The sequence below is a fragment of the Hypanus sabinus genome, chromosome 4 (assembly GCF_030144855.1).
Source record: "Hypanus sabinus isolate sHypSab1 chromosome 4, sHypSab1.hap1, whole genome shotgun sequence".
Taxonomy (NCBI): Eukaryota; Metazoa; Chordata; class Chondrichthyes; order Myliobatiformes; family Dasyatidae; genus Hypanus; species Hypanus sabinus.
Window position 1 is genome coordinate 73,259,260 of NC_082709.1, and position 15,342 is coordinate 73,274,601.

General features: G+C 42.8%; 1 protein-coding gene across 5 annotated transcripts in view; it reads right to left on the reverse strand.

Moving 5' to 3' along the window:
* The window catches only part of LOC132392876 (mitogen-activated protein kinase kinase kinase 13-like), a 188,058-nt gene that overhangs the window by 79,568 nt on the left and 93,148 nt on the right, over window positions 1–15,342 (reverse strand). Inside the window, exon 1 of one of the 5 annotated variants that reach the window (XM_059967388.1) lies at window positions 6,228–6,344. The exons of 3 other annotated variants lie outside the window; for them this stretch is intronic. The gene's annotated coding sequence lies outside the window, so the exon portion shown is untranslated. Of the gene's footprint in view, window positions 1–5,861; window positions 6,053–6,227; window positions 6,345–15,342 lie in introns of those variants that run through there. One more of the 5 variants, XM_059967387.1, reaches the window with a different exon arrangement.

Consider the following 15,342-nt stretch of genomic DNA (forward strand, 5'->3'; position numbering starts at 1 on the left):
AGGGCCTATAATATGCTGTAGATTTCTATATTCTATAAACAGTTAGTGTTTTGGGCCAAGACCCTTCATCAAGACTGGGTCCAAAACATCAACTGTTCATTCCCCTCCACAGATTCAGCCCGACCTGCTGACTTCCTCCAGCACTTTGCTAGTGTTGCTCAAGATTTTCAGCATCTGCAGAACCTCTTGTGGTTATGAAAGTCCCTACTGCTTCTGCTAAGTTTTGCTAGTTTCACACACCTCAACACAGCTAAAACTGGCTGAAACTGTGTAGAAGATCCAGATCTAAACATTAAGTTAGCTTAATTATCACATGTACTTTGAAACACAGTGAAATGTGTTGCTTGTGTCAAATCAAATCAGTGAGGATTGTGCTGGGGGGCAGCCCGCAAGTTCGACACACTTCTGGAGCCAACATGGCACGACCTCCATTTACTAACCCTAATCGTACTTCTTTGGAATGTGGAGGAAACTGGAGCAGCTGAAGGAAGCCCACACGGTCACAGGAGAGAACATACAAAGCTGTGGGATGTGAACGTGAATCACGTGAAGAGTGCTTTAGTGTAAAATCCACACTGCATGCTTGTCGCTTTCCACACCCCAGCCACCTCCCCAGTGCAAAGTACTAACTATGGAACGTTTACCCATTTCACTCATTGTTACCTCTGGCTTTGCAGGCATGAGCTGTCACAGAACCTGGCTGATGTAGCTCTGGGCAACTGTGGACAGAGAATGGTCCATGTACTCCATGGGTTAAGCTATGAGGCAATTGATCTGTATCTGTGTACATCTGGCTGAGGAATTAGCTGAATAAAGTGCTTAAAGCATTAGTTAACTAGAGTTTGTCTCAAAACTTTACAATTAGCCAAGGAAAAGGGGGGATGGGGCCTACCTTCTCTTAGAGATTACTATTTTGCAGCACAGTTGAGAGCTGTGATTAGTTGGTGCAAACCATCATATGATGCTCAATAGAAAAACATTGAGGAGGGGATACTTCCAATCCCCATACAGGCAATTTTGACTGACAACAACCTACAAAGGTACATAAATACTACTGATAACCCATGGGTGAAATGGACGCTTAAAATATGGAAAAGTATTATAAAAGAATATAAACTGGAGGGAGATACTGCAATTCTTAAATGGTGTGCATATGACTCGGATTTCACACCAAATAAACTGGATGCTAGATTTAAGGACAGGGCAGCTAAAGGAATAACAGTTCTCTGTAATATAATGGAAGAAAGAACATGATTCAGTTTTGAAATGCCTAAAGAGAAACACTTACTAGGAAAACAAGACATCGGTATTTACAGATGCGACAGTACGTTAAATGGAGGGTTAAAAATGTAACCAAGGCAAGTACATGTTTGATAGAGCTATTTAGAAAAGCATATAATTCAGATAACGGTAGTAGAATAATTTCAAGTGTGTATAAAGGTTTGACAAATCAAAGCACATTCAACTTCATACATTAAAACAAAATGGGAGAAGGAAGGAGGGATAATTATATCTGAGGAAGAATGGACAATAATATGGAGGTATCAATGGAAGTGTACCAGCTCACAGAAATGGAGGGAGTTTGGATGGAAAAACATGATAAGGTATTTTATTACACCCTCTCAGAAATCCCATTATGACAGTAACCTCCCTGTTTGCTGGAGAAATTGTGGAAATCAAAATGCAAACCATTATCACATTTTCTGGGAAGCCCCGTTATCAAAGACTATTGGAGGGGGATACACAATGCCTTACAAGACATCTTTAAATGTGAAATACCCTTAGAAAGTAAGACCACATATTTTGGATATATACCTCAAGAATGGTTGAAAAGAGATAAATATTTAATAAATATACTGCTGGTGACTGGTAAAAAGACTCTTACTAGGAAATGGTTATCACAGGAGAGCCCAACTTTAAATGCATGGATAGAAATTACAATGGATATTTACAAAATGGAGAAGATAACAGCATCTGTTAATCATAAGTTGGAACAATTTGATTCATAATGGGAAAAATGGTTTAACTTACATAACACCTCATAGGCCTGATTTTATTCTCACAAATCATATTGTTAAAAGAAAAAGATGACTTTCTACTTGCACACAATTTTCTCCTTTCACTTGTTCTTTCTTTCCTCTCTTTTTTATAAGTGTGTACTTCAGATAAATATTATGTGGAGATTTGTGGCATATATATGATATATATGTACAGCATCTGAAATACATCTCATGGAAATGTTTGTTTGATGATGAACTTCAATAAAAAATAAATTACAAAAATAAAGCATTAGTTAAATGGGGCAGAAGGAAAGGAAAACAGCATTCTTTTGGAGCAAGGAGAAATGAAATTCTCTCCCAAGTTACGGATCCAGGTGTTGAGAGGCTCTCAAGATTTTGGTAGTCTCAGGAGACCAGAGATGCTGGAAACAAACAGGATGCTGGAGGAACTCAGCGAGTCAATCAGCATCACAGACGTTCAACATTTCAGGGAGAGGCTGTTTATCTGGGGAGAAACCCAAACTCAGAAGGTGACAGGTGACAGGTGAATCCAGGTGAGGAGGAATGAGGAGCAGAAGGGAGAGGTGGGGTGGAAAGAGTGCAAATAGCGACAGAGGCTGGGAGGTGATAGGAGGATCCAAGCGAGGAGGATTGAAAGGAAGATGGAGGAGGGGTGAGAGTGGGAATAGTGACAGAGGCTGGGAGGTGATAGGTGGTGTGACAAGGGGCTACGGATGCTAGAACCAAATAGGAAAGGAAAGTGGAGCATGGAATAAAGAGAGAGATGTGTCAGATAAGAACAATGGCAGACAGGAAATCAATGGAAGGAGGGTGGAATTTATGGACAGATGAGGGGAAAGAAATAGGATGCTAGGAGTCCAGGGTGAGGATAGAAAGAACTGGGTGGATCAGGAGGAGGGAGAAAAGGGGCAGAGAGGGAGCAGTTTGCTGAAGTTGTAAAATATAACTTTTTTGATTAAGACTATTTAGATACATGGAGCTAAAGCAGCAAGAAGGAATTAAGGTGCAGAGTAAACACAAAGTTAAACACAACGTGGGTTGAAGAGTCTGTTGTAATTAATGGGCACTTGCTGACACACTTGTCCCAGTGTTTGCTTGTATCAGAAGCAAAGACATTACACCCTAGGAAAGCAAACCTCAAGAGTTTAAGCCTACTGGTAATGCACCTTCCCAGAACACCTCTGCTCAAAGCCATTGCCTTTTCACTACTTAAGAAATTGCAAACATACATGTGCAGACCAAGGAGTTGGTTGTGGACTAGAGGAGGAACGGAGACAGGCTAACCTCCATTGACATCAGTGGATCTGGGGTTGAGAGGGTGAACAGTTTTAAGCTACTTGGCATAAACATCATCGAGGATCTCACATGGTCTGTACATACCGGTTATGTGGTGAAAAAAAGTACAACAGTGTCTCCTTCACCTCAGACGGTTGAAGAAGTTTGGTATGGGCCCCCAAATTCTAAGAACTTTCTATAGGGGCATGATTGAGAGCATGCTGACAGGCTGTATCACTGCCTGGTACAGGAACTACACTTCCCTCATTTGCAGGACTCTGCAAAGCGGTGTGGACAGCCCAATGCATCGGTAGATGTGAACTTCCCACATTTACAAAGACAGGTGTGTAAAAAGGACCCGAAGGATCATTGGGGACCCGAGTCACCCCAACCACAAACTGTTCCAGCTGCTAGCATTTGGGAAATAGTACCACAGCATAAAAGCCAGGACCAACAGGCTCTGGGACAGCTTCTTCCACCAGGCCATCAGACTGATTAATTCATGCTGACACAACTGTATTTCTATGTTATATAGACTGTCCTGTTGTGCATGCTATTTTTAAAAATTTACTATAAATTGCACATTTAGACGGAGATGTAACATAAAGATTTTTACTCCTCACGTATATGAAGGATGTAAAGTCAATTCAACTCAACACTGCTAACGTAGTTGCTTTACTGAATGATCAGGCAAAGTGGGCAGGTCGGCAGAGAACGGATTGATACAAGCCTGGTCAAGGCAACTATTAACAGATAGTGGGCATTTGGAATGGGGCCATCTCTCTGACCGCCAGCCCTCATCCAATCAAGGTTACCCATCAATACAGTACAGTGCTAAAGCAGGCCCTTTGCCTCAAGATTTCCGTGCTGAACAATACCAAATTAAATCTCTTCTGCCTGCACGTGATCCATATCGATCCAATCCTTCACTATTCAAGTGTTTGTCTAAAAGCTTCTTAAATGCCACAGTAAACACGATTACACCAGCTCATTCCAGCACCTACTGTGCAAAAAAACCCGTGCCTCACCATCTTCATTACACTTTCCCTTTCTCACCTTAAATGAAGTATTACTTCTAGCATTTGGCACTTACACCCCAGGAAAATGACTCTGTCACCATCTAAGTTTTGCACTGTGCTTAACTTTTTTCATGTCTCCCCTCAGTCTCCAGTGCTTCAGAGAAAACAAACCATGTCTCCCCAAACTTTGAGATCAGAACCACTAATTTGGGTAGCATCCTGGCAAAAATCTCCCGAACCTTTCTCAGGGCCTCCTCATCTTCCTGTAATGGAGTCATCAGAGCTACACACAATACCCCAAGTGTGGTCTAATCAGTGAAGAAAGCTAATGGCATGTTGGCATTCATAACAAGGGGAAATGAGTATAGGAGCAAAGAGGTCCTTCTGCAGTCGTACAGGGCCCTGGTGAGACCACACCTGGAGCATTGTGTTCAGCTTTGGTCTCCAAATTTGAGGAAGGACATTCTTGCTATTGAGGGAGTGCAGCGTAGGTTCATGAGGTTGATTCCCAGGATGGTGGGACTGTCATATGTTGAAAGATTGGAGTGACTGGGCTTGTATATACTGGAATTTAGAAGGATGTGAGGGGATCTGATTAAAACATATAAGATTATTAAGGGATTGGACACGCTAGAGGCAGGAAACATGTTCCTGATGTTGGGGGAGTCCAGAACCAGAGGCCACAGTTTAAGAATAAGGGGTAGGCCATTTAGAACAGAGTTCAGGAAAAACTTTTTCACCCAGAGAGTTGTGGATCTATGGAATGCTCTGTCTCAGAAGGCAATGGAGGCTAATTCTCTGGAGGTTTTCAAGAAAGAGTTAGATAGAGCTCTTAAAGATAGCAGAGTCAAGGGATATGGGGAGAAGGCAGGAACGGGGTAATGATTGTGGATGATCAGCCATGATCACAGTGAATGGCGGTGCTGGCTCAAAGGGCTGAATGGCCTACTCCTGCACCTATTGTCTATTGTTTAATCAGTTTTATATAAATATAACATGACTTCTTACGCTACATATCATAAGCTTTCTTTACCACCCAATCAACTTGTGTGGCTATGTTCAGGGAGCTACGATTCCTCTGTATATTACTGGTGTAAACAGTCTTGTCATTTATCGTACGCCCGTTGTCAATGGAGAGGGGAATTCTGGAATTAGTGGCCACCGCTCAGGCTGGAGTACATCCAGGAAAATACTTTAAACTGTTTTGTTATTCACCCTTTACTGAAAGAGAAAAAGGGATATGCATATCTCACAGACATGAGAAAGTCTGCCGACGATGGAAATCCAAAGCGACATGCACAAAACGCTGGAGGAACCATTCTTCGAAAAGGGTCTCAATTGGAGACCGTTTTTTGAGAAGGGTCTCAGCTTGAAACGTCGACTGTTTATTCATTTCCGTAGGCGCCGAGCTTCTCCAGCATGTTGTGTGTGTTGCAAGGGATATACGTAGGGTGTATAGGCATTGTATAGCTCACACAGAGTAAAGCTGTCCTGTCAAACACTGCCAGGGCACGGACAGCATGTGTTAAATAGGAAACAAAATTACCTGTACATTGTCCCATCGTGCACTCTCAAGGCAGGGTATTAGATGAAATCAGGTTAGATACTGCGTAAAGCTCCTGTCGACAGAGAGTTGTTGGAGCTCAAGTCCATAGCTCACGCAGAGGATAAGACAGTATTAGTCAGACATGAAGTAAAGCTGCCTCTACTCGGTCCCTTCACCTTGGGAGAATCACCCTGAGAGATACAGAGAGAATTTCCCCGTCACACACACCCATGGGTAGGAGTGCAACTATTGGATACAACATATAGCTCCCCCTACAATGTCTGAATAAACACTCCTGCTATAATTACACTACAAAAAATTTCCACATTAGAAATATCCATTTTTCATTTTCGGGTACTGACTAACCTGCGGCACTGTCTGCTCAGGCTTCTGCATTCATGAGCCACCTTGTACTACGATGAATCACTCCAGAGTCACAGCGGAGATTCTTAAAATTCCACAATTCTCACAACAACCTCACCCACTGCACGCAGTCGCCACACATGACTCACTGGAGAATACCTTGATCTTTGCTGCAGTACAAAGGTTGCTCCCAATCATCAGGTGATCGCATTATCTCAAACTGCCAAAGGAAGAGGAGCCTGTTTAATTCTCCTTATTCATAAGGAGACGGTAGAAGAGAAATTTCCAATTCAGGCAATCCCTGTCATCAAACTTCACCAGGGTACAAACAGTGTGGGTCAGAGCAAAGTTCATTCCTCTCAACAAACACAATCAGGATATTTAGGCCGCTTCCTGTGTGTTTTAGATACTGGGTAAAATTCCTTTCACTGGAACTGGTGAAACTAGAGTGAAATTAAATCTTCCTGTTTTAAACTGAGGCTTTTTAAGGCATTGAGCTTAGAGTTTCGTAAGCAGTTTTGGGCCCTTTATCTGAGAAAGGATGTGCTGGCATTGGACAGGGTCCAGAGGAGGTTTATGAGAATGATCCTGGAAATTAAAGAGTTAACATTTGAGGAGCACTTGATGGGTCTGGACCTGTACTCGCTGGTGTTTAGAAGAATGGTGGGAGGGGGGAATCTCACTGAAACATATTGAATTTTGAAAGACCGAGATAGAGTAGATGTGGAGACAATTTTTCCAGTAGTGGAGGAGTCTAGTACCAGAGAGTACAGCCTCAGAATACAAGGATGTCCCTTTTGAATAGAGATGAGGAGGAATTTCTTTAGCCAGAGGGAGGTGAATCTGTGGAATTCATTGCCACAGATGGTTGTGGAGATCGAGTTATTGAGTATATTTAAAGCAGAGATCGATAGGTTCTTGATTAGTCAGGGCATCAAAGGTTGGGAGAGAAGGTAGGAGAATAGGCTTGAGAAGGATAAAAAATTCAGCTGCAAAGGAATGGCGGAGCAGACTCAATGGGCTAAATGGCTTAGCTCTGCTCCTTTGTTTTGTGCTCTTATGACCAAAGTGCTTTCTTACTCTTTTATATAACTGAAAAATCTCTATACCGTAACCAGCTAGAAACTATGCAAAATTCACTTTGTATTTAGAACTTGGGTCTCAGTTAATAATTCTCGGAAAAAGACCACTTGTCCATGAAACACTCCAGTTAGTGACACGATAGTGAGTAAAACAGCCCAGGAAAGCAAAAGCATCTGAGGAACTGTGGCAAAGAAACCGAGGCATGAGGCACTGTGTGAAAGAAAATGAAGATTTTGGCCAAATCGTTTGATCTGAGGAAGTCCACTCCAGAAGCATGAATCTCAGCAGGAATTTTTCAAATTATCTCCAACATACAATTAGGCAGTTATCAGCTAAGATAAAAGATATGAGATACAGAGACCATCCAGATTGGAGAGCAAGTTCATTTCAACTTGCATGTATGGTTTGAATAATGTGCCATTGTGAATGATGAAATCTAATACAGTGGATTAATTGGGCAATCGGTTAATTGGGGCAGCCACTTATTTGGGAACAACTCTTAGAAGAAGAAAGTGTAATTGAGAAAATAGCCGGGGCACTCTTCAGTCAGTTGGGTCACTAGGCCGTTTAATTGGGACAGGAAACTGCTTCTAATTAGCACATGTGCGGCCGTTCTTCTCTACACTGTGAACAGTTTTTAAATAGTGTCAGTTGCGTCTTTGTGTTCAAAAAGCAGCGAGACAATTTGGAACTGTTTTGCTCACTGCGGTTTCCAGTGTTCCGGCTTTGGGATGCTGGAAGTGGCCGCGAATGAAAATGAAACGATTTCATTACTTCAGCAAGGAACCATGAAGAATCTGAAGGTTATAAACAATCATCTTGAATGTTACAATGAGAATGAAGGCTCAGAGGATGCAATGTCGAAAGCATTGTACGAAGGCAGTCCTCTATCTGCATTAGGTGTCTGCGCTGATTTTGTTCTTTTACAGTCAAAAGAACACAGTGGCGTAAACTGGATGAACGCCTCCGTCAATAACATTCCTGACTACAATTTTATAGAACAGTATGTAGTAGCATTGTTAGTGTTCCAATTGCTCTGTATTTCATTTATATATATAAATTGTAGTTCGTCTTGCTTTGATGTTTTTTTAACTATTTCCATGAAACTGCGAATAACTGGGGCAGCCGCTATCCAGGCCAAGATGTAGTGGTCCCAATGTTCCAATGAAGCGAAATCCAGTTTATTTGCTTGAAAGAAGATCTTCATTTCTAACAAGCAGCATGGGTGCCGCACCTGAATACATCCAAAATCAGGATGGGTGGATTTCAAATCATAGAATAGCTTCACCATGTACCTTGCAGACACAATTCACTGATATGTCAAACCAGATTACGACAACATCTAATAGAAATCAAAAGTGTCCCTGAACAGAACTGAAAAGAACTATCTAAAATTTCAAACCTTACGGTTTGGCAGGATGCAATGCTTCCCACATTGCGACAGTGAATAGGTGATAAAAAGACTTTATTGGCAGTAATGAACTTTGGACTACCTTGAGGTCTTGAGAGATACTGTATGCAAAGGTGGTTAGGTGGTTTCTATTCTTTCTTGGCAGGATATGGGGAGGGAGGGAGGAAGAGGGAGAGGGGGAGAGGGAGAGAGGGAGAGAGAGGGAGAGAGGGGGAGAGAGACAGAGAGAGAGAAAGAGAGAGAGAGAGAGACCGGCCATTCAGCACTTCTTGCTTGCAGTTAACAAAGTAGTGAAAAAGTTGCAGGGAATTAGGGAAGAAACTTGATGGATTACTGCTGAGTCAGACATGTCCCAATTTTAGAATTATTATCACTATTCTTGATTTATAAGATCATAAGACAAGGAAGCAGAATTAGGCCATTTGCCCCATTGAGTCTGCTCCGCCATTTCATCATGGCTGATCTATTTTTCCTCTTGGCCCCAAGCTCCTGCCTTATCCCCCCCTCCCCCAACCCTTCATGCCCTGACCGATCAAGAATCTATCTATCATGCTCTGCCTTAAACGCAGGAAGTCACCGAGTTACGAACATCCGACTTTCGGACAACTCGTACTTATGAACCGAGGAAGCAGAACGGCGTCCACCATTTTAAGTCAGATCACGACACCGTCCGCCATTTTAATTCAGATCGCAACACTATCCGCCATTTTAAGTCGTTGCCATTGACACTGTATTAAGTGTTTAACTTTGTATTTCGCTTAAATTTTTCGTAGTAAGATTCACCCTGACCCCCCCCCCCCCCCACCCCGCCACTGTTCCGGTCGTCTGGTGGCACATTGAGATCTTGATGTCGATCCAGTGACTCCCGTACTATCCACGCTGGGTTGAGGTCGAGCTCGCAACTCAACCTTGTAAAAAAAACACTGCCACGTCCAGTTTAAATTCCCACGCAGAATATTGTGGAGGATCAAATACCCAAACCCAGCACAGCCCCTACTTGTCTCATTTAACCTGTCTCAGTGTGGTGGTCCTTTGAACCTGGCGGACCTTGGGAGCCGGCGCAGGTCGGGACCCGCCACCCGCAATGTTTCTGTTCCATTGATGGGAAGCGATCGTGATTGAAAATAAAGTGGAAATAATAAAGCGTTTGGAAAGAGGTGAAACGCCATTGATCATTGGAAAAGTATTAGTCTACAATCGGTCAACGATAGGAACAATTTTAAAGCATAACAGATAAAGTGAGAATAACGGAGCATGTGAAAGATGCTGCCCAGACGAAAGCTACAATTATTACTAAGCGACACAGTGGTTTAATTATTGGAATACATACGTTTCTTGTGTTTTATGTACATAGAAAGGTAAAATATATACCATATACTAACACAAACGTTTGACTAACTGATGCTAAATAATACCGGATGTACTTGTTCCGACTTCCATACAAATCTGACTTAAAGACGGACTCAGGAACGGAACTTGTACGTAACCTGGGGACTGCCTGTATACATAAAGACTTGGTCCCCAGAGCTGCCTGTGGTAATGAATTCCAAAGAATCACCATTCTCTGGCTAAAGAAATTCAACCACATCTCCACTCTAAAAGGACGCCCCTCTATTCTGAGGCTGTGTCCTCTGGTCTTAGACACTCCCATCATAGGAAACATCCTCCCCACATCCACTCTATCGAGGCCTTTCACCATTCGATAGGTTTCGATTGGGTCACCCCTCATTCTTCTGGATTCCAGTGAATACAGGGCAAGAGCCATCCAACGTTCTTCTCACGACAAGCTGCCAATCCTGGAATAATTTTCGTGAATCTCCTTTGAAACTTCTCCAGTTTCAGCACATCCTTTCTAAGATAAGGGGCTCAGATCTGATCACAATATTCCAAGTGAGGCTTCAGCAGTGTTTTATAAAGTCTCAACATTATATTCCTGCTTTTATATTCTAGTCCTCTTGAAATGAATGCTAACATTGCATTTGCCTTCTTCACCACTGACTCAATTTTCAAATTAACCTTTTAGGAAATCCTGCACAAGGACACCCAAATCCCTTTGCGCCTTAGATTTTTGTATTTCCTCTCCATTATTTTATTGTTAGTTCTTGGTCCATACTTCCTCATTTCTTTACTTAAACACTCAGTTATCACTTTATTAGGTACACCTGCTCATTTATGCAAATAGCTAATCAGCCAATCATGTGACAGCAACTCAATGCATAAAAGCATGTAGACATGGTCAAGAGGTTCAGTTGTTCTTCAGACCAAACATCAGAATGGGGAACAAAAGTGATCTAAGTGACTTTGAAATGGAATGATCGATGGCGCCAAACAGGGTGGTTTGAGTATCTTAGAAGCTGCTGATCTCCAGGGATTTTCATGCATACCAGTTTATAGAGAATGGTGCAATAAACAAGACAAACATTCAGTGAGCAGAGGTTCTGTGGGCAAAACGGCTTGTTAATGAGCGAAGTCAGAGGAGAGTGGCCAGACCAGTACAAGCTAACAGGAAGGTGACAGTAACTCAAATAGGCAGCTGTTACAACAGTGGTGTGCAGAAGAGCACCTCTGAATGCACAACACATTGAACCCTGACGTGGATGGACTACAGCAGCAGAAGACCACACCGGGTACCACCCCTGTGGCCACCTTATTAGCTATTCCCCTGTACCTAATAAAGTGACCACTGAGTGTAAATCTGCCTATGATCTCATCTTACAGCACCTCTATAACCTTCTATAACCCTACAAATCTTTGAGCTTTCAATCTTCCTCCACTTCTGGTCCCGTGCAGTTTTGCAACATCCAGCTGTGTCTTCAATTGCTGAGGCCCTGTGTACTGGTACTTCTAGCCTAAACTTCTCTGATTCACTATGTTTTGTTCTCCACTCTGAAATCTACCTCTTCAACGATAGCACTCCCCATATGTGGCTGGGTGTCAAATTATTTTTCCCTGTCCACTTCAGAAGCAGCTTGGGACACTTCACTATAGACTACTGACTTCAGGAAGGTGAAGGAGGACAAATGTTCACCAGTCTACAGCAGGGATCGGTAGCTTTAAATTCCGAGGCATAGACAGGAAAGTTTATAAGTGAGAATAGATCTAGGGGACATAGCCCAAGATTCAGGGGAATAGATTTAGGATGGAGATGGGGAAAAATTGCATCTCCCAGGGCCAGTGAATCTGTGAAATTCACGTCCTATCAAAGCATTCCAGGCTACCTCATTAATCCAGTAGCACTCACATCTACAGCAATGAGGTGCTTTGAGAGGTTAGTTATAGCTAGAATCAACTCCTGCCAATGCAAGTATCTGGACCCACTGCAACTTGCCTATTGCCACAATAGGTTTACAGTGAATGTGATCTCATTGGCTCTTCACGTGGCCTTGGAACGCCTGGACAATACCAGTACCTACGCAGGCTGATGTTCATTGATAGCAGTTTAGCATTTACACAATCATTCCTACAAGTCTGATCAAAAGCTCCAAACTCTGGGCCTCGGTACCTCCCTTTGCAACTGGATCCTCGACTTCCTCGCTGGAAAACTATGGTCTGTGCTGATCAGAAATAACATCTCCACCTCACTGATACTTAACACTGACGCACCTCAACAATGTGTGCTTAGCCCACTGTTCTACTCTCTCTACACCCACGACTGTGTGGCCAGGCACAGCTCAAATGCCATCTATAGATTGCTGATGACACAACTATTGCTGGCAGAATTTCAGATGGTGACGAGAAGGTGTACAGAAGCAAGATAGATTGGCTGGTTGAGTGGTGCCGTAGCAACGACCTTGCATTCATTTTCAGCAAGACCAAAGAATTGATTATGGACCAGCACGGGCAAGACGAGGGCACACACAACAGTCCTCATCAAGGGGACAGAAGTGGAAAGGGTGAGGAATTTCAAATCCTGGGTGTCAACATCTCTGAAGATCAGCATATTGACACAGCTACAAAGAAGGCTTATTTCATCTGGAGCTTGAGGAGATGTGGTACGTCAACAAAGGCTCAACTTTTTACAAATATAGAATGGACAGCAATCTGGCTGGCTGTATCACTGTCTGTTAATGGAGGGGGGCAGAAAGTTATGAATTCAGTCAGCTCCATCATGGGCACTAGCCTGCCCAGCATCCAGGACACCTTCAAGGAGTGATGCCTCAGGAAGGTGACACCTATCATTAAGGATCCCATCACACAGTTTTTTAAAAATTATGTATTGCAATGCAAGAACATTGACATTAAACCTGATTCTGAAATATATTTAAGACACAGAATTTTATTTCTAAGACATGCACACAGGGCCTCATGTGAAGGACCTCCCTTATTACTACAATGATGGCCTCCCTCATCAACAGTGCAACGTTATCTCCTCTTGGTTAATAGGTTCTTGATCAGTATGGGTGTCGAAGGTTATGGAAGAAGGCAGGCGAATGGGGTTGAGATGGATAATAAAATCATACATGATGGAATGGCGATGCAGACTCAATAGACTGAATAGCCTAATTCTGCTTCTGTGCCTTATGACATCAGCATATTTCCTAGTTGGGTACCTAGAGTTAGGTGGCATTGTTTCAGAAGAAGGGGTTACCTATTTATGACAGAGATTAAAAAGAATGCTATCAGTATTAACTGGGTGGTGAATTTATGGAATTCATTGCTGTGGAGGCCAAGTCATCGAGTGTACTTAAGGTGGTAGGTTTTTGATTAGTAAAAGCATTGTAGGTTACAGGGAGAAAGCATGAGAATGTTGAGAGGGAAAGTACATCAGCCATGATCAAATGGTGGCCCAGAAGCTCTCAGTGGCCACCCATTTTAATTATACTTCCCATTCTGATATGTCTATCCATGGCCTCCTCTATTGTCGCGAAGAGGCCACACTCAGAATGGAGGAACAACACCTTATATTCAACCTCGGTAGCCTCCAACCTGATGGCATGAACGTTGATTTCTCAAACTTCCAGTAATGGCCCCCCTACTTCACCATTCCCATCCCCTTTCCTCTCTCTCACCTTATCTCCTTGCCTGCCCATTGCCTCCCTCTGGTGTTCCTGCCCCCTTTTCTTTCTTCCATGGCCTTCTGTCCTCTCCTATTGGACACCCCCCTTCTCCAGCCCTGTATCTCTTTCACCAATCAACCTCCCAAATATTTATTTCATCCCTCCCCCTCCCCACCTTTTAGATCTACTCATCTTTTTTTTCTCCAGTCCTGCTGAGTTCCTCCAGCATTTTGTGTGTGTGTGTGTGGCCTAGTTCTGCTCCTATTTCTTATGGTCTGGCACTATAATTCAAATACACAGGAATGCAAAGAGCTGCAGAGAGTAGTGGACTCAAACACAGTGCATCTTTCCCCACTATCGGTATATACAGGAGGGACTGCCTCAGGGCAACATCCATCAAAGATTTCCACCACCTTCACACCATTTTCTCACAACTACCATCGGAGGTACAGAAGCCTGGATCCCCACACCACCATGTTCAAAACAACTACTTCCCTCCAACCATTTGGTTCTCCACGACCTACACAAAATAACCACAGCACGACAACAATTTTTATCCCTTTGCTCTAAAATGGGACTATGTTGTTCTAATTGTGTTTTTCTTGCAAAAATTACATATAATTATGTTTATATTTTTCTGTGAATGCTGCTTGCATGACGCTGAGTGTCTGTGTTGCTGCAGCAGGTACATTCCCACTGCCCGTGTATACATGTACTTGTGCATATGGTAACAAACCTGACTTGGATTTCAGGATATATTCAAGTTACTGAAATTGCAATAAAGGCTGAAATTATTGGTGCCAAATAAATGCAGATTGCTCTTGTTATCACATCTAGCACTTCCTACAATCATCCCAATCTAGTGAGAAAAGATGTGAATTCACACTGCTGCTGCCAGGTGTGGACAGAATTAGGCAGAACTCTGTTGTAATCTTCCCACAAACAAAATATCCAACTGACCTTCAAGTGAGGTAGAGAGATCCAAGAGCTTTATGTGGCTACAGACCACGTCCCAGTGATGAAACAAACCAGTAAAACCTGTCATGTCTGGAATTTCCACGTACAGAAAAAAATGCAACTATTTTCGAAACCAAAATACAAATCTCATTGGTTACCATCATGTGATAGCCCTGACAATTGGCTCATGTTTACACTCAAGGATTTTTGGACTGCAAACAAGAAATTCAAGCTAACATTAATCTTTGCGATTCCAAACGTGCTGCGAATCTGCTGAGTCCTCTGCCTACATTCCTCAATGTACTGCTGCAGTGAAGCTATTTACTGAACACAGCCCTTTGCATTTTCGGCATCTGACAGATTGACGGTGGACAAAGGCAGATCTACATGGAGTGACCTCAACATGCTCTTGCACAGACAAAAAGAAACAATTGATTTTTTTAAAACCAGCTTTTTTCAACACATCTGGCCATCCCCAATTTCTTTTTAACTGGTCTTGGAGGAATCATGAGGCAAAGTGCCCATTTCAATATGGGACATGGGCTGGTCAGGCTGCATATAGAAGGGACCCACATTAACACAGGCCATGATTCAAGGTACCCTCTCCTGTTCTTTACACAGGAGAGGCTACATGGGCTTCTGTGCCCATCTGGGAAGGAGATGAGCAACT